General features: G+C 47.1%; 1 protein-coding gene across 4 annotated transcripts in view; it reads right to left on the bottom strand.

Annotated features, from left to right (window-relative positions):
• VPS26C (VPS26 endosomal protein sorting factor C) overlaps nucleotides 1-18,448 on the bottom strand; it is a 250,076-nt gene that overhangs the window by 53,879 nt on the left and 177,749 nt on the right. The gene's annotated exons all lie outside the window — the stretch shown is intronic.

Raw genomic sequence — 18,448 nt, 5'->3', positions numbered from 1 at the left:
TTCGAGGGACGATGCAGAGGGAAAATTAATTATTTAGTTTTCCCTCATGGTCGTTCCTCGAAACCTCCCCCCACCACCCGGCCCCACTACTGTTACCTGCACGACCGCGGCTGAAATCCATGCAATTTTTAACTGCAAACTTATTAAACTGATTTTTTGTTTCAATTGACCACAAAGAAGTTTGGTACTAGCCCCTTCTTGAGGAATTAAAAAAATAAACATTTTGTAACAAACAAAATGCAGGGTTTCAATCAAAAAAGATTTTTGTTATTCTGGTATCATTTTATCTTTTGAAAATTACTCAATTTTTCCAAACTGTTTAGAATTTTTCTTGCGTTGTGTTTTACACTTTATTGCTGTTTGTGTGCTTCATAAATACTTTACACATTGCCGCTAAGTTAACCCTGACTGCTTTTGTGTCAACTTACCAGAGGGTTAAGCATGGGTTAATTTAGTGACCTTTATGGTTCACCCTGATAAGGACTGTGGTTGTTGCTAGAGTGGGGTTTCTACCCCCTCAACCAATAAACCAATTTCTTACCATAAGGATGTGTCATGAATTCCAGTCATGCGAGGGGAGGAAAACGGTAACCAGCGAAAACGGACTACATCTCCCAGGATGCTTAGCGGTTGAGAGGTTATGTAAACAGGAGAGCTGTTACATAACTCAAGGAAAACACGCCCTTATGTAAAACAGGAGAGCTGTTACATAACTCAAGGAAAACACGCCCTTATGTAAACAGGAGAGCTGTTACATAACTCAAGGAAAACACGCCCTTATGTAAACAGGAGAGCTGTTACATAACACAAGGAAAACACGCCCTTATGTAAACAGGAGAGCTGTTACATAACTCAAGGAAAACAACGCCCTATAAAGGGAGGAACCGGGAGGTACAACGCTGTCGGATATTGTGTTTACACCGACGTACCTGCTTAGTGAAGAGCAGTGTTCCGGAGTGGTGCTCCAGTAAGGCAAGAACGGAGGTAGGTCGAGTCGTTACTCCCTGGGCCGTGTCTTGCCCCATCGTCACCTGTGAAGGACCCGGAAGCTCTACCGGATAACCATTGAGCTTCGCTTTTTGACTCGGCTGAGTCAAAGCGCAGTGGCGCTTTTGCTGGTTGGAGTCGTAACTCCCAGCCCGACCAGAGATACAGGGACTGCCAGCTGTAACGCACACCAGGAGGTGTTTGCCGCGTTACAGACTCGGAAGTCCACAGGATCGATCGAGCGGCTGCTCTCGGTTCAGTCTTCTTTGCTTGTGATTGGGGTATCGGTGACGCATCACCAGGAGGTGACTCCGCGTCCCGGTGCAGTCTGAGGAAGAGGTTGAGCGGCTGCTCCCTTCAGGTAGAGACCCCGGCTGGGTGTTTCCCTGACTCCTCGATTCTCCCCAACACTCTTCGTGCCCCTCACAGCCTACCGATTGGCATTGTCGGCCATTTCATTTCTGCCCGCTGTTGGCATACGCCGGGATCGGCGTATATGCAGAGGACGGTTAGGACCATCCGTGCTGTGGGCTGGTAACGTACTTAGCCTGGAGGATTCCAGTGACTATAACCTTTGTTTATTCCTTGTATTATTTTTGCCTTCATTAAAATAACTAAACCTTCACAAGTGGTTGCGTTCTCATTATCGTGTCTGTTAAACGATCCTGAGACGTTCAGGGCGTTACAAAATATCCGACCTTAATAACACTAACTGTCTCCCGGTCGATAACAGACATGGCAACACTTGATGATGTGCTGGCTGCTTTAGCGACCGTGCGAATTGAATTGGCTGCCTCCAGGCAAGAAACAGCCGATGTAAAAGCCAGACTGGATGCTATCCAATTGGACCCGCTCACGCCCAGCACCTCCCTCACGAACCAGACCCCTGCGGTAGTAGTGGAAATGCCGGTAGCCGTCCCCTTGGCAACACCAGAGAGGTACAGTGGGGATCCTAACACAGTGCAGGTATTCCTCACACAAGTGGCGCTACATTTATCATGCAAACCAAGGGCGTTCCCCACGAGTCAGGCTCGTGTGGCTTTCCTTATATCCTATTTGGCTGGAAACGCGGCACAATGGGCCGTACCTCTGGTGAGCAGGGACGACCCCATCTTATGTGATTGGGGTGCTTTTCGCGAGGAATTCCTGAAGGTCTTCGACAGAAGGGCTGACTCGTACACGGCGGACCGTGAAATGCTTGAGTTGAGACAGGGATCCAACGACCTGGTGCAGTATCTCAACGCGTTCCGAAGGCTGGTTGCGGAAACCAAGTGGCCTGTTGCTAAACAGACGGCGCTCTTCCATCACGGGCTGTGCGATGAGCTCAAGGACGCCGTGGCTCATATTGACCCACAACCCAAGACATGTGAGGGCCTTATCAACCTGGTATTACGGCTGGAACATAGGCTAAGTGAAAGAAAGGGGGATCATGGGAGAAAAGGAAAATCCCTTCCATCCTATGTGACGGTGGGAAGTCCTGAAACTTCCACCGCATCCAAGGGAGAACCCATGGACATCAGCGCAATTCGAGCGAGCCTCACAGCCACGGAGAAAGAGTCACGCCGTAAACAAGGATTGTGCCTATATTGTGGCAAAAAAGGCCACTACGTACGTGAATGCCCTGCCAAACCGAAGACGTCACGTTATCGGGCCAACCGGTCGGTAACAGCCGTGGTGGACGTACCGGCGGAAAACTAGAGGACTCCCAGACCAAAGAAGGGGCATCTCGGAGTCACTCATCCATCCCTTCACTTTCCAACTCGGTCACTAAGGGACAACGACACCTGTTTCTCACGGTGCACGTGGGAGTGCATGACCAGTGGATACCCGTTGTGGCCATGGTGGATTCAGGGGCCACTGGCATGTTTATGGACCACAACGAGGCATGCAGGCTAGGGCTAGTGCTTCTTCCCAAAGCTGTACCCGAAGAAGTCTATGCTGTAGACGGAAGGCGATTGGTGACGGGGCCCATTGGGCAGCACACGGGGGTCCTTCCGATGAGATGTGGGAGGAACCATTTGGAACAAATCGATTTTAACATCATCCGAGCGCCCCAATATGGCGTCATATTGGGATTACCGTGGCTACAGAAACACAACCCCTCTGTGGATTGGCCAACACATCGCATCGAACTGACGTCACCGTATTGCATCCTGCATTGTGGAATAGGAACGGAATCCCTTGACGCAGATGAGAACGGGAGTCAGACGGTGGCTACAGCGGCAGAAAAAGATGTGGCTCTCCCCCAGGCTTATCGCAGTTTTGAGGATGTATTTGATGAGGTGAAGGCGGGAGTGCTACCACCGCATAGACAGTTTGACTGCCAGATCGACCTGGTGCCAGGGGCCAGCGTTCCCAGCGGCAGGCTGTATGCCCTGACGGAGCCTGAAAACGTGCATCTCCGGGGGTACCTGGATAAACTCCTCAAGCTAGGATTCATCCGCCCGTCCAAGTCTCCGGCCGCCTCGCCACTCTTCTTCATCCCGAAGGCTAATGGGGAGCTGAGAGCCTGTGTGGACTTTAGGGCATTGAATGCGATAACCGTAAAGAATCGGTACCCCTTGCCTCTCATCAGTGTACTCCTGGAACAGGTCAAGAAAGCTCGTATCTACACCAAGTTGGATTTGAAAGGGGCATACCATCTGGTGCGCATGAGGGACGGAGACGAGTGGAAGACCGCCTTTAAGACCAGGTTCGGCCTTTTTGAGTACCTCGTCATGCCGTTCGGTCTGTGCAACGCCCCGGCAGCCTTTCAGTACTTTTTGAATGAGGTATTCAGAGAGGAGTTGGATATCTACGTGGTCGTATATATCGACGACATCCTCATCTATTCGTCCAGTGTGGAGGAGCACGTACACCACGTCAAAGCTGTGCTCCAAAAGCTGAGGGAAAACATGCTGTTTTGTAAACTCAGCAAGTGTGACTTCCACGTCACATCCGTGGAATTCCTCGGAGTGATGCTGAGTCCAGAGGGACAGGAGATGGCAGAACGAAAGATCAAGGCGGTGAAAGAATGGCCGGTGCCCCAAAGCGTGAAGGACGTCCAAAGTTTCATTGGCTTCGCCAACTTTTACAGGCGGTTTATAGATGGATTTTCAGGATTGGTGGCCCCAATCACACAGCTACTGAGGAAGTCCAAGGAGTTTGTCTGGTCCCCTGAAGCGAACAAAGCCTTTGAGGCCCTGAAAAGCGCCTTTGGTAAGGCACCGGTGTTGGCTCACCCCGATCCGGATCTCCCCTACGTGGTGGAAGCGGACGCATCGGATGTGGCGCTGGGGGCTATCTTGTCCCAACGCAACCACGACACAGGGGTGCTTCATCCCGTTGCGTACATGTCCCGCAAACTCAACGACGCCGAACGCAACTACCATATTGCGGAGAAGGAGCTTCTCGCAATCAAGGACGCCTTCACCGAATGGAGGCATTGGTTGATGGGGGCAAGACATGTGGTATCGGTGTACACGGACCATCGGAACCTACAGTTCATGACGGCCACAAGACACCTTTCTCCCAGACAGCTGCGGTGGATGATCTTCTTTGCGGGGTTCAACTTCCGCATCACATATCGGCCGGGGACGGAAAACCGGAAGGCGGACGCCCTGTCCCGTCAATCTGCAGTTAAGGAACCATTGCCTGCGACCGAGCATTCCATCATTTCCCCGAGGATGGTATTGGGGGTTATCCAACCGGATACTTTCCTGAGGGGAATAAAGAGAGGGATCAGGTCATTCGCATGGCGGAGGTGGCTCCTCAGTCACAGAGAATGGCAGCTGAAGGACGGGATACCCCTGAAGGGCAGGTGCCTATTGATACCCACGCCTAGGCTAAGGAAACAAGCATTCATCTGGTGCCATGACTCTCCATGCGCAGGTCATTTGGGCTTTGAAAAAACGGTGGCTAGCATGGGACGGCATTTCTGGTGGCCAACCATGAGAGTGGATGTCAGGAGGTGGGGACAGGAGTGTCCTACGTGTGCTACCATGAAGGCCGACCATGGCCGAACCCAAGGGCTCTTACATCCACTTCCGACCCCGGATAGACCATGGGATAGCATATCACTGGACTTCGTGGTGGGCCTACCGGTAGACCAGGGGATGACGGCAATACTGGTGGTGGTGGATTACTTGACGAAAATGGGGCACTTCATCCCCTGCAAGAGAGTCCCTACGGCCGGGGAATTGGCGTCACTACTCCTAAAGAATGTGGTACGACTGCATGGATTACCTGGGGTGATCGTGTCGGACCGGGGGTCGCAGTTTACTGCGCAATTCTGGAAGACTTGGTGCACTGCGCTGCATGTTAAGACCGCCCTGTCCACCAGCTACCACCCTCAAACGGACGGCCAAACCGAGCGCCTGAACCAAACGCTCAAACAGTATCTGCGATGTTTTGTGGACCAGGGCAGGGAAGAATGGGTCGACTTGCTATGGGTTGCAGAGATCGCCTATAACAACGCCACTCACAGCTCCACACAGTCATCTCCGTTCTATAGCAACTATGGCCAACATCCCAGGTTCTTGCCATTTCTACATCCGTTCAGAGAGGACAGGATTCCCGCCACAGCGGACAGGGTGGCACACATAAAAGACACGTTGATGCGCTCAAGGGCTGTCCTAATAGAGGCCAAGAGAAGATACAAGGCTGCGGCAGACAGAAAGAGAAGGCCCGGGCCACTGTACCGAACTGGAGACTACGTCTGGATATCCACAAGAAACATGAGGTTTCGAAAGAACAGTGTGTTCCATCCCAAGTACATGGGCCCCTATCGAATTACCAAGTGTATGGGTCCCGTGAACTTGAAGGTGTGCTTGCCCCAGTCATTGCGGATACACCCTGTCTTTCATGTATCATTGCTCAAACCAGCACCCTCCAAGCCGTCTGGGACACCTAGGCCGGTATGCGTGGAGTCGGAGGTGGAGTATGAAGTGTCAGGCATACGGGCGTCCCAATGGCGCAGGGGGAAGCTGTGGTACCTGGTTGCGTGGAAAGGCTATGGCCCGGAGGAGCAGTCATGGGAACCGGCTGAAGGGGTTCATGCTCCGCGCTTGGTCTCCTTGTTCCATCGGCGTTTTCCTGCCAGCGCTGGACCCGTGGGGAGCCGCTGAGAGGGAGGATGTACTGTCATGAATTCCTGTCATGCGAGGGGAGGAAAACGGTAACCAGCGAAAACGGACTACATCTCCCAGGATGCTTAGCGGTTGAGAGGTTATGTAAACAGGAGAGCTGTTACATAACTCAAGGAAAACACGCCCTTATGTAAAACAGGAGAGCTGTTACATAACTCAAGGAAAACACGCCCTTATGTAAACAGGAGAGCTGTTACATAACTCAAGGAAAACACGCCCTTATGTAAACAGGAGAGCTGTTACATAACACAAGGAAAACACGCCCTTATGTAAACAGGAGAGCTGTTACATAACTCAAGGAAAACAACGCCCTATAAAGGGAGGAACCGGGAGGTACAACGCTGTCGGATATTGTGTTTACACCGACGTACCTGCTTAGTGAAGAGCAGTGTTCCGGAGTGGTGCTCCAGTAAGGCAAGAACGGAGGTAGGTCGAGTCGTTACTCCCTGGGCCGTGTCTTGCCCCATCGTCACCTGTGAAGGACCCGGAAGCTCTACCGGATAACCATTGAGCTTCGCTTTTTGACTCGGCTGAGTCAAAGCGCAGTGGCGCTTTTGCTGGTTGGAGTCGTAACTCCCAGCCCGACCAGAGATACAGGGACTGCCAGCTGTAACGCACACCAGGAGGTGTTTGCCGCGTTACAGACTCGGAAGTCCACAGGATCGATCGAGCGGCTGCTCTCGGTTCAGTCTTCTTTGCTTGTGATTGGGGTATCGGTGACGCATCACCAGGAGGTGACTCCGCGTCCCGGTGCAGTCTGAGGAAGAGGTTGAGCGGCTGCTCCCTTCAGGTAGAGACCCCGGCTGGGTGTTTCCCTGACTCCTCGATTCTCCCCAACACTCTTCGTGCCCCTCACAGCCTACCGATTGGCATTGTCGGCCATTTCATTTCTGCCCGCTGTTGGCATACGCCGGGATCGGCGTATATGCAGAGGACGGTTAGGACCATCCGTGCTGTGGGCTGGTAACGTACTTAGCCTGGAGGATTCCAGTGACTATAACCTTTGTTTATTCCTTGTATTATTTTTGCCTTCATTAAAATAACTAAACCTTCACAAGTGGTTGCGTTCTCATTATCGTGTCTGTTAAACGATCCTGAGACGTTCAGGGCGTTACAGGATGAGTGCTAGTACCCTCAAACATAATTCTGATAAGACAGGGATACTTCTCAATATATGACCGTCATCTACCTGATCCCAAGTTGCTGGTCCTTTGAATTCTACTCCCCACCTAAATCCTTGCAAATCCTTCCAACTTTTTCCTTTACATATAAAATGTCTCTTTCTTCTTCTACTACATATACATACCAAATGCAGATATGGCAATGATTCCTTCCTACTTAGTCCATGGGAGCCCCCTATATGCTGGCATTCCAAATTACCTAATCTCATGGCTTCATGTTGTCCGAAAATGCTGCTGTCCGACTTCGCATAGGCACCCTTCATTGCTACTAAGTCACCAACCATTTGACCACTCTTCACCAGCTGCCCATTTTCCGGCACATATTGTTCAAGGCTCTTTCCTTAGTTCACAGACTTTTCTTCATATCATGGGATCTCTACCAACAAAGCATTTTCCAGACTTGCACTACTGGTTGCTCTCTTTGCTATAATACTCTGTCTGCTCTACCTTCCTAAAGCTAATAAAGCTGGTGTTAACAGACATTTATTTCCTCTCCTGCTGCAAAAAAACTAGAACTAACTGCTTCCCCCCCTGTACTTTCAGCCCAACCATCTTCTGTTCAATAACCTCCTCAAAACTTGTCTTTTTTTCAAGGGTCCACAACAGAACTGCTTTTTTCTGGTCAATTCCTTCTTTGCCAGAACACCCTTTGGGGTAACAGTGCACTCTTCAATTAACAAAACCCAATAGGACAGTTCATTTAGATGGAACACACTATCATTAGTGACTAATGCACTAGGGGTTTCTCAACTTATTATCAAATATCATCTCATAGCATGCAGATTTTAAGTCCAGTTTACTAGGCGCATTAGTCTTGTGCACATGGTCACCGTCTCATCCATTCTTACCATGACCAAAAGTCATGGTTAATACTGTGAAGATCTATGTACACTAGCAGCTCATTGTTCTATTTATCCGCTGCCACAATATGGGACAACCAATTATTAGAGTCAATAGGTTCTATCCCTCCCTGTTCTTTTGCATTCTTCCTGGCTTGTATACTCTGTCAAAATGTCCCAACATACCCCACTAATATCCTTTCTTTCTTGCTGAAAGTTACCATGTGTGATACAGCTCCCCATCTATAAACACATTCTATTGCTCTTCTCATAAAGGACATCTTAGATATGTTTGCCAAATATAGCGTAATCAATTCAGCAACTAAATTCTTAGGCTAATTCTCTAGATCTTGGAAAGCTTGCCTATATCTAATGCACTGCCTAGTGAAGGATCATTATAGTGTTTCTCTTTTCCCTAGCCCTCCACTATCTTCCCTTGTTCTTTATTATTGTGTTCTCTTTTTTTGTGCCTCCCACATCGTTACCATTTCTGTCTTACCTTATTTACACTTGCTTGTGGTGGGTGTTCCAAGAAGGACCACAGGCTCTACTAACCATCCAATGCTGTCGGGCTCAATATAAACAGAGTACTCTACTCTTCCTGCTTGGTGTCTACATTACAGATTTTTACATGCCATAAGCCTCTCTTGTAAGTTTTTCCTGAACATACCTGATCTGTTTTGTGACCTTTGTTCTTTCAGACTCATGTTTCAGCCAGGTCTCTTACAGAAACAGCCCAGATATCTTCATATTCAATTGTTAGTTGCTTCTTTAAAAAACATTGTGATGGCAAACTAATAAATAAAGTTTAACAATAATGTGATTTTCCAAATGTGGCCATTCCTTATACTCATTAAAGTAATTTCCTGGCAGCGGGCAATACTTGTGCAGATGTTCCAGTATATAATTGCCTTCTATGGCTAACAAATGATCAAACACACACCTTTTCCACTCAAGTTTGAAGCTGAAACCATCTACTGCTCATAGACATACTTTAAATGTTTTCAATCATGTCTTTCACTTGAATGGTGGTTCGCTGGGAATCTGTAAAAATGATGTAAGAATGCGGAGGTGATACTTCATACTATATCTTGCTGTTAGCTGGCAAGATAACAGTGCCGATGATGCACCCTCTCTACTCCATTCCTGAGGGAAGCATCTGTGTACCAACTACCCAGAAAAACAGTTGCATATCATTTTCCAAGAGGACTTTCTACCTTCATTTTTGCTTACTCGATCATTGCATGCAGCCAGAACGATAGCATACATGAGAAGCTGGCAAGATGTGGCGACTGCAACTGTGCTCTGTATTGTAATACCACAACAAAATGCAGTCTGCAGTTTCTTCTGCACAAAGGATTCTGCATCATAATGTGGGAGGCCAGTCAATTCCACATATTTTATGCCTAGCCTAGGACACATCCTGAACTTACATGTTACTCATTCAGATGTGCAGCTTAACTTGGCAACCGCACTCCTCTGCCTGGCCTACTTACTTTGCCTGGCCAACTGGACAGCAGGTACTGTATGCAATCACACCAAAACCAGGCTAATGTGTGATGCTCACCTTAACTGAGGCCATCCCTCACCTAACGTGAGTGTCTCATCAGCCTGCCTTGCTGTCCACCTCCGCCTGCAACCAAATTCAATGATCATTCTTCTCAGGTTACTCCCAGTAACGGGTGAGGTGGAGAGTGACACAGCTAGATGTTTACATTTGTGTGATTCTTACAGCTATTATTAAATACTATGAGGAACCTGAAATTAGGTAGTACTTTAATTACTAACATGCAAGTGTAGAGAAGCAGAACATCTGTATTCATGCAGGAGACTCCTTCGCAACTGACTCCAGCAGTTTTAAAATTGTTACCAAGACTAAATACTCTATTCTAAACCATGGAGTTCAGATGATACTACATTTACGTCACTGGACACAATAGGACACAACACAGGAGTAATTCTTTAACTGCTGCTCCTTGTGTGAGAGATTTGTGTGGAGTCTCTGGTATGACAAGATGAGGAAGAGGTGCCCTGAAGAAGCTAGGGACTTGTTTAGTCAGAGGTTCTCATGAGTTAAGCGCAGGGACTGCGGTGTCACCAGATCTCCCTACTCCTATGGGTGTGGATGCACAGAGGGCAAGATAGAGCCACAGAAGACCCAGAGTTGATAAGCGTCTTTGTGAACTGGAGAACGAAAACTCCAGCAGCTGAATAGGCTGAGATGGCTGCTTAGTGTGCACATCAGGAGAGCTTCAGTTTTTCTAACCTTGCACAGGCGAGTAATTTTTTATCTTTGCTGGGCTGCTTGAGATGGTGTCAACATCTCCTCCACATCTTTATCCTTTCCCCAAGCTTTAGACAGTCTGCTGCGCTTTATGACATGATGTCTTAAGGTTTAATGTTTATTTAGAACAAATAGTTCTGACAGACGGAAGTCCTACCAAACCATTACCTCTCCTGTGTAAGGAACGGGCATTTTTTTTAATAGGGTAGTGACACCCCTAGGTGAAATTCACAAACTGGTACGCTCTACACCTTATCTTAGATGCGGTGCTGCAAGGTAGCGAGAACCACTTTTCTCGCTGCAATGTGGCCTAAACAACCAGATCAACAAGAACACAGTCCCCAGCACACGCAAAATTACAATCCACACATAATCAAAATGTCTGTGTTGACAATCATATTTTCTTCTTTTATTGTTCTTTTTTCTTTTTCGCATTTGCTCTAATTCCTTCGCCAACACATGTTTCGCCGTTCATTGGGCACACGGTCTCGCGACTTCAAGGCTCAATCTTCCGTATACAGAACTTCTCTTTCGGTGATAATTCCGTCACAAAGGATATATAAATTCATACACCTCTCAGTTGATTATTGGTGGATCTCTCACAGCTGTCTAGCCAGTCATCAGTAATGGTTTGAGAACCCCGTGTACGAGGACTATTTCGAAAATCGGCCTATCCCAGAACAGCCGTCTAGCGTGTGCGCCGTAACTACAACAAGGGCCTCCCAACAAATATACTGGAGCCCAGCTCTGCCCCAAATAAGGGGATGATATCTATTAATAAATTTGTCCCAGGACACGAGAACAGTCTGTCTGCCTCTCACCGTGTACGCTTTCAGATGCCAAAGTAACAGCTTTTGGAACCAGCTACTCTACCAACACAGCACAAGGGTTCATTCTTGTGGCTCCTAGCTCATCTGCCAATTGGCAACCTTTCAGCTCAGATCAAGAATCGCCACTACTCCTTATTGTTCTCACAAGCAAACCACTGTAATAATTGTCTTTATTTAATAGGATGCTCATGATATTGCAAACTAGGGACTATCCTCATAATTTCTGTTCCACTTACTACTGCCCACCTGTCCACTGCTCTCCAATCTAGCTCTTTCACCATACAAAATTACCATTGATCCCGACTTCCTGATTCTGGTGCTCTTCCAAACCCAGCATCTGAAATTGATAATCCATATAATTTCTCAACACTGCTACTTCTCACAAATGTTCAAACTTTTTTTCATAGACAATCCCACCAGCCCTCGTGTTTTTATTTTAAACTTACAATCGCTTAATGACATGCCAAGTTAACCTCTTTCCACCACTCACAATTATACACTTTTACTCCCCAAGCAGCACTCAGATCTACACACCACTCTGCCAATTCACCACACCCCAGCTTTGTTGTTACACATGCTCTGAAGCAGCTCTGGATATTCTAATACTAGGACTCAAACACAACTCAGCTGGAGTGCTTCAATACTAACCTGCAGAACCCCTCGCTGTTGCAGCATGAGGACATCAACATAGCTCTACCAGTGAGCCTCAATCTTGAAATGCAACACTAGTTTTCTGCAACACTCACAACCGCTAGTAACCAGTAAATCTACCAATTGATCACTTAATCTTCCTATGCTCACATTTCTAATGTGTCAACCCAGCAGCACTTAGAAACAGACAGAGCACCAATATTAAATGAAATGGCCTTAATATACAGTTAGATATAGGACGCTAATGACTCCTTCCGCCAGTCTGCTCCAACAGTTCATAGGCATGGGCGGAGGCAGTAGTTCCCTGACTCTCATGGTATCCTCCCGGTTTCCACCCTCACCTCCAAACACCTGGGTATAGGGCACCAGTACCTGTTACCAAATTCTAATATTGATGGCCATGTTGGGAGGACGGCAGAGGGATGAGTGGATCCTTTGAACCCAAACCTGGCAGCAGCCCACTGTGTTACTCTCAATGTGCTTCAGAGAGGGGCAAGTTTTTCTCTGACGTCTAGGGATGTGATCAGGGGTTCTCATTCTCCAAAGAATCTGGGTAATACATTGGACTGCTGTTATTTAACTATGTGAGCATTACATAGCATATTTGAAGTACCAAAATGTGTCGGTCCTACCACATATTTCTGTGGTAGGTCCAAGAGAATACCTGGCATTCTTACATGCCCCTGACTGGTTGCAAAGAATTACCCCATCCCCAGGGCCTGGAAAATATGTTGGCTATCCCAATGAGCTAAAAAAGGTGTCCTAGGGAATTCATTAGGGCGTGCAACCTGCCACAACAGGAACATGTGAACGCTGAGTTTTGCCTGGTGGCCCTGCAGGACAAACAGGTAGCAGTTGACCTGTTTCTGTTCAGCCATTCCCTAACTGGAAGGAAGTAAAGGTGGAGATAACAATAGGTGGAATACTAAACAGAGGCAGTGGCTCTGTACAACGTTTAAATCAGGGTTTCAATGTACTAGTGAGCAGCTATCACTCTCCTCCTGAAAATATGTATATGTGTGATGCATTATGAATTATAGCAGAGTACCCGATTTTGCTCTATGCGAACAATGCCTTTTACTTGACTAAAACAGATGTGACACTACATAAAGCCTTAAACAACTTTGGTCATATGGAAAAATGGTGAGAGAGATGGGAGGTGTTTCCTCTCGCTACATCAGATACCCAAGTCATCGAGACTGTTCTGATGGGTCCTGGACCAAATTATATAACTGGGTATTTACATTTACAGAAGACTAATCTCAAATGTTCTATAGTCTTTAACATCTTACAAGGGGAAAGTAAACAAAAGGGTCTGCACCTCCCTATCTATCTCTGTGGCAGCTTAAAATAGTGTATCGGAGATGTTGATCATGCTTTAATTTTTGGACGCTTTTGCATTTTCCCTCAATTTCTAGGTTCTAGATATTCTTTTTAATGATGTAAAGCTTCATTTTCAAAAGTTCAAATGAGGGGGGTGATCACCTTAGAATATTCTATGAAATGCTGTTGCAGCTTTAGCAGGAGGGTGGCATTAAGGTCACATATCTTTATGTATAATGTGCAACTGTGCAATTGTAATACATACTCTTATGGTTGAGGATGCTGTGAGAAGGTGGCCTGGTATATGCTGTCCACTAGTTCTAGTGGGCACCTTGTATCAGTCCAAACAACCCCTTATGGTGAATGGTTAAAGACAACCTTTATTGAAAGCTATCCTATTGGTAGCTATGGAGAGCAGCCTTCAGGCTAAGTCTTGAAGGAATGTAAAGCAGCTTGTTTTACCAGTCTATAATCTCTTCAATGATCAAATGAAAGGACAACCACACCAGGTATATATTCAAAATATATGTATTAAGGTTAAAACACACCCCTCTAGTCTCTTTATGAGACTAGAGTTCGAAGTACTTTGTGAACAAGTTAGCAAGTATCAGTAATAGCACAAATACACGTTTGGGCCCTAGGGGCGTACCAAACCATATACCAAAAAAGTGGTATAAGAACCACGACTGGAATAGACACAAGGCCTAGAGCCTGTAGAATCGCTGGGACCCCAAGGAACCACCCAAGGTAGTGACTCAGGGGACCCACAGGACTGTATGTAGTGTGTAAACACAACCGCGGGTGCCCGTTAGCTTCTATGGGCAATGTCGCGGTTGGAAATTTAAAGATTTTGGGACACTTAGAATTGAGTCAGGACCAAACCCTTCTGGACTTAAGAAGTTCTAGGGCTAGCACCCACGGGAGCACCGGAGTACTCGAGTTACCTCACCCAGGGAAGCCAGGTGCATAGGTGTGTTTTGGTGTCGGGTCGCGTCGTCGATTGCAATGGAAGCCTGCAAAGAACTGCTGCTGCCGTGAAGAGGAGAAGTGTCCGAAGAGATCCAAGTCTGGATCTAGGATGAAAGGAACCTGAAAGCAGAGGGGACAGAGTCTGGGTCACTAGCCAGTGACCAAGGGCAGGATGGACCAATACCCACAGATGTTGGGTGCTTCAGGTGAGTTGATGGGTGTCTTGACTCTTCAGCCACAAGGTCCAGGAGGCGTCGACGAAGTCCACAAGCCGGATTCGAGCTATCCCACGAATTCTGTCAAATGCTGCGGTGTCGGTGACCAGATTGGACCCAACAAGCCTTGGCAACGGCAAGTCACTGGAATTCAGAGAAAGAACTGCGGTGCAGACCAGCAAGGTCTGAGGGATTCACCCAGCGAGGGTAAGTCAGGGCACGTCTGGAGCAACCAGGAAAGCCCAAGTAGAAGAGGAGTTGCCTTCGTGGGGACCTGCTAGCCAACGGGCTAGTGATCGCGAAGGAGCCTCGAGCGGTCGCACTTAATTTGGCCCACGGGTCACTCGTGGAGTGGAGGCCAACAATCTTCGGTGCAGGAGGTGCTCAAGGCTGGGGCTACTTGGAGCACAAAGCACAACTTCGAGGAGGTCCAGGAAGATAGTGTTGCTGCAAAAGTTTACAGCGTCCAGGGGTCACGGTTCCACGTCACCCACGATAGCCACGGGCCTCAGCTTTGCTGTGGACTCAGGGTAGCCTCAGGGAAGTCTGGAAATCCACCTCTGGTGATGCAAAGACTTCGGCGTCCGGCGGGAGCTTCAGCGACGCAGACCGGTCAGTTGCTTCTTTGGTGCCTGCCAAGCAGGGGAGTCACTCCTTGACCCCAAGGGAGATTTCTTCCGTCTTCTAGTCGAGATAGAAAGTCGAAGGTCCAGGATATATGTTGCAGAGTTTCGTCCAGGGTAATCTAAAATCCTAGGGACTGGATTCCTATACTTATACTAAGTTTAGGGGATGGACTAACTCTAAGGCCCCACCTATGGGTGGGTTTGGAAAGAGGGGTGGTTACACCCATTTTCTTTGTCCAGTTTCGAGCCAGAGCAGGGGCAGGTAGCCCCTGCAACCGGTTTGAACTGGACTATGCACAGGGACACCAAATGTGCCCCCAGTGCAGGACTTCAAAGCACCAGAGAGTGCTCCCGCCGAGCCCCAATACACATCTGCCTGTCTCCAGGCCTCCCCTGCCAGAGTTTCGGTCAGCAGCAGGAGGCCAGACCCTTGTCTGTGGCAGAGGCATCCATTTTGTGACTACCGGGTTTGACCAGTGTGAACATGTCTCGCCCTATAGAAGGGTGGAATGCTACCCCCGCCGCCAGAACTGGCGGGGGGGTAGTATTCCAAAGCGTTTGACACCAAACACGACATGTTTTGATGCAGCCATTCCAAAGTTAGCATTTACCGCGAGGTTATAATGCAAACATCTGTTATTCAGCGCCAAGATACCCGTAGTGGTGAACGTGCGCTTTACAAATACACGTGTTATGTTATGTTAAGAGTATATGGTATGGCTGTATCACAGAACAGCCATAAGGAAGTATTTCCGAACGCTGCAGAGGGGCTCAGCTCATGCTTGGGCACCCTCTCACACAAAACCAAGCACTCTGCCTTCAGGATTGTCAAGGCCTGCCATTGGAGTGACTTACAGGTTTATGTGTCTGTATATATATATATATACATATATATATATATATATACACACATATACATATATATATATACATATACATATATACATATACATATATACATATACATATATACATATACATATATATATATACATATATATACACATATACATACACATATACATACACATATACATACATATATATACACATATACATACACATATACATACATATACATACATATATACATATATGTGGATATAGGTAGCCTATACCACTGTAAGGGGTGCAAGCACACCCTTACCCAGGCTGCAGTAGCAGACCTGTGGTGCCATTTTGGAGTGCTTCCCAGGGGTGGCATAATACATGCTTCAGCCCCTGGTAGGCCTCTGAGGTACCTATGCCCTAGGTACATAGTATACCATATACTAGGGGCTTATAGGGCACTCCAGAATCCAATTAGATATGTACCTGATGTACATGGAAACCATTTTAGAGAGGAAGCAGCTAGGCTGTGGTCCTGATTAGCAGGGCCACAGCCAGACTAAGGTCGAAAAACAGTGAAACACCAGCAAAAAGTGGGGGTACCCATGTGAAGAAGATCCTACTCTCCTACAGATGCTTGCAGCCATCCAGGTGTTTTGATGCAATGTAGATAATATGGAATCGATGAGCTCCAATTCAAGGTTTTCTTACTTTCTGCTGTCTCCTTCAGAAATGAAACTGGGGTGATTTCCCTTTTGGGCCCACTTTGTTTCTCTCTTAGTAGCACATATTAGCACATATTAGCTGTTTTAGGCTGCCATTGCTTTACTTTAAACCCAGATCTGTGACTGGGGGTGAATGTTTGCATTGTTCAATATTCCGTCCATCATCTGTTCTTTTTGCTTTTGTCTCCCTGAGTGGGAAGGGTATGCCCTGACGTGAGTCTCCTGCTCACTGTGCCACTGGATCTAAGTTAGCCTGGCTGATGAGGGGTGAGACCCCGAAACCGGTCTCGGGATGCTTGTTTCCGGTCCAGGGAGAACCTGGCTTGGCGGATCGGGCTGGACTGTTCCAATGAGGACCAAGGTCAAGCCTGATTTGCATATGGCTAGGTTCAAACTGAGGTGGTGTAGTGAGCAAAAAAACGATGGATTAAACCCAAATCTGTGACTGGGGGTGAATGTTTGCATTATTCAGCATTCAGTTCCATCAGCTGTTCTTTTTGCTATTGCTTTGCACAGCCACACATACATTTGTTTTTGTGACATGATATTTTAGAAATACACTGAACATATTTGTTATTCCGTGACTCTTCTTGGGATTCAGTCTGAACATTTCGTACAAGGTCGAACAACATGGTGCACTGTTTTCTTGTGCCCGGTCAGCAACATCTCCTAAAGTTTTAGACATGACACAGCTGCAGTTTTCTAATACAGTAGTTTTTAATCATATAAACCGTGTCTCACTCCCTTGGGTGCTAGAAAGGAGAATTCCAGCAGAGTGACCGGCCTTAGAACAGAGGCAGCAGCCTTGAGTAAACTGGGTGTACACCTATGATGTGGACCACCTAGCTACACATGCCAGGTATGGGGTCCGGTGCTAATCCCAGAGATCACTAATATATCCCTGTGCTCACATAGTGAGGGTAGGCCTATATATATTAGTTGCCATGGTCGGGTTGTTCACTGTTTACAGACTTCTAGTAATGTTGATTATGTTGCTCAGTTGTATTTGCCTACTAATCGCAGCACACTTGCTTCAAAATAGACTACGATAGTTTCAATAAATATATTGGAAACTTTCTTTGTGTCTTTTCTTTGTTTACTATGGACATGCATGAGTGAAAACTAAAGGTGATGATCCATTTCGACGGTTTCCTTAGGGACGAGAGGTTCATGTTCTAGGTTTGCTGAAATCACCTGTTACTCTTCAAAGGTTAGGATTCAGGTGAGGCAATGTGAGCTAGTCGAATTTGGGCCTACAGGTACTGATATAGTAGAGAGACTCAGGGCCACATGTACAACCGATTCATTTTCGAGTTCCTAATTGTGACTTTTTGTGACTCGCAATTAGGAAGTCGCAAAATGCGATCTACTAATGCATCTCAGACACATTTAGTGATTCCTAATGAGGTTTCAATTGACCTACCTCTTCAATCCTCATGAGGTAGGTCGCAATTTGCGACCTATTGGGAATCGCTAAAAACACAGAAATGGTGGCCTGCTGGAGACAGCAGACCTCCATGCCTGTGTTTGCTTTTAAATAATGTAAAGATTTTTTTTAAATGCAGCCAGTTTTCCTTAAAGGAAAATGGGATGCGTTTCAAAAAGAAAAAATGACAGTCTCAATTTCATTTTTTAAGAGCAGGCAGTGGTCCGTGGGACCACTGCCTGCTCTTAAAAAACTTTTTTGCAACCATTCACAAAGGCTTGGGGACCCCTTCCCGTTTGTGACTGGCTTACCATCTACTAGAAGTAGGCGGTAAACTGCTAATGTCTTGCAACCGCATTCCGATCGCAAAACATTCATAAATCCCCCTGCGACTCGCTATTAGAAAGGGACACCCTTGACACTCCCCTTCCTATTACC

The sequence above is a fragment of the Triturus cristatus genome, chromosome 8, assembly GCF_964204655.1.
Source record: "Triturus cristatus chromosome 8, aTriCri1.1, whole genome shotgun sequence".
Classification (NCBI taxonomy): Eukaryota; Metazoa; Chordata; class Amphibia; order Caudata; family Salamandridae; genus Triturus; species Triturus cristatus.
The sequence above is the reverse complement of the archived record's forward strand: the minus strand, read 5'-3'. Positions and strand labels throughout refer to the sequence as shown.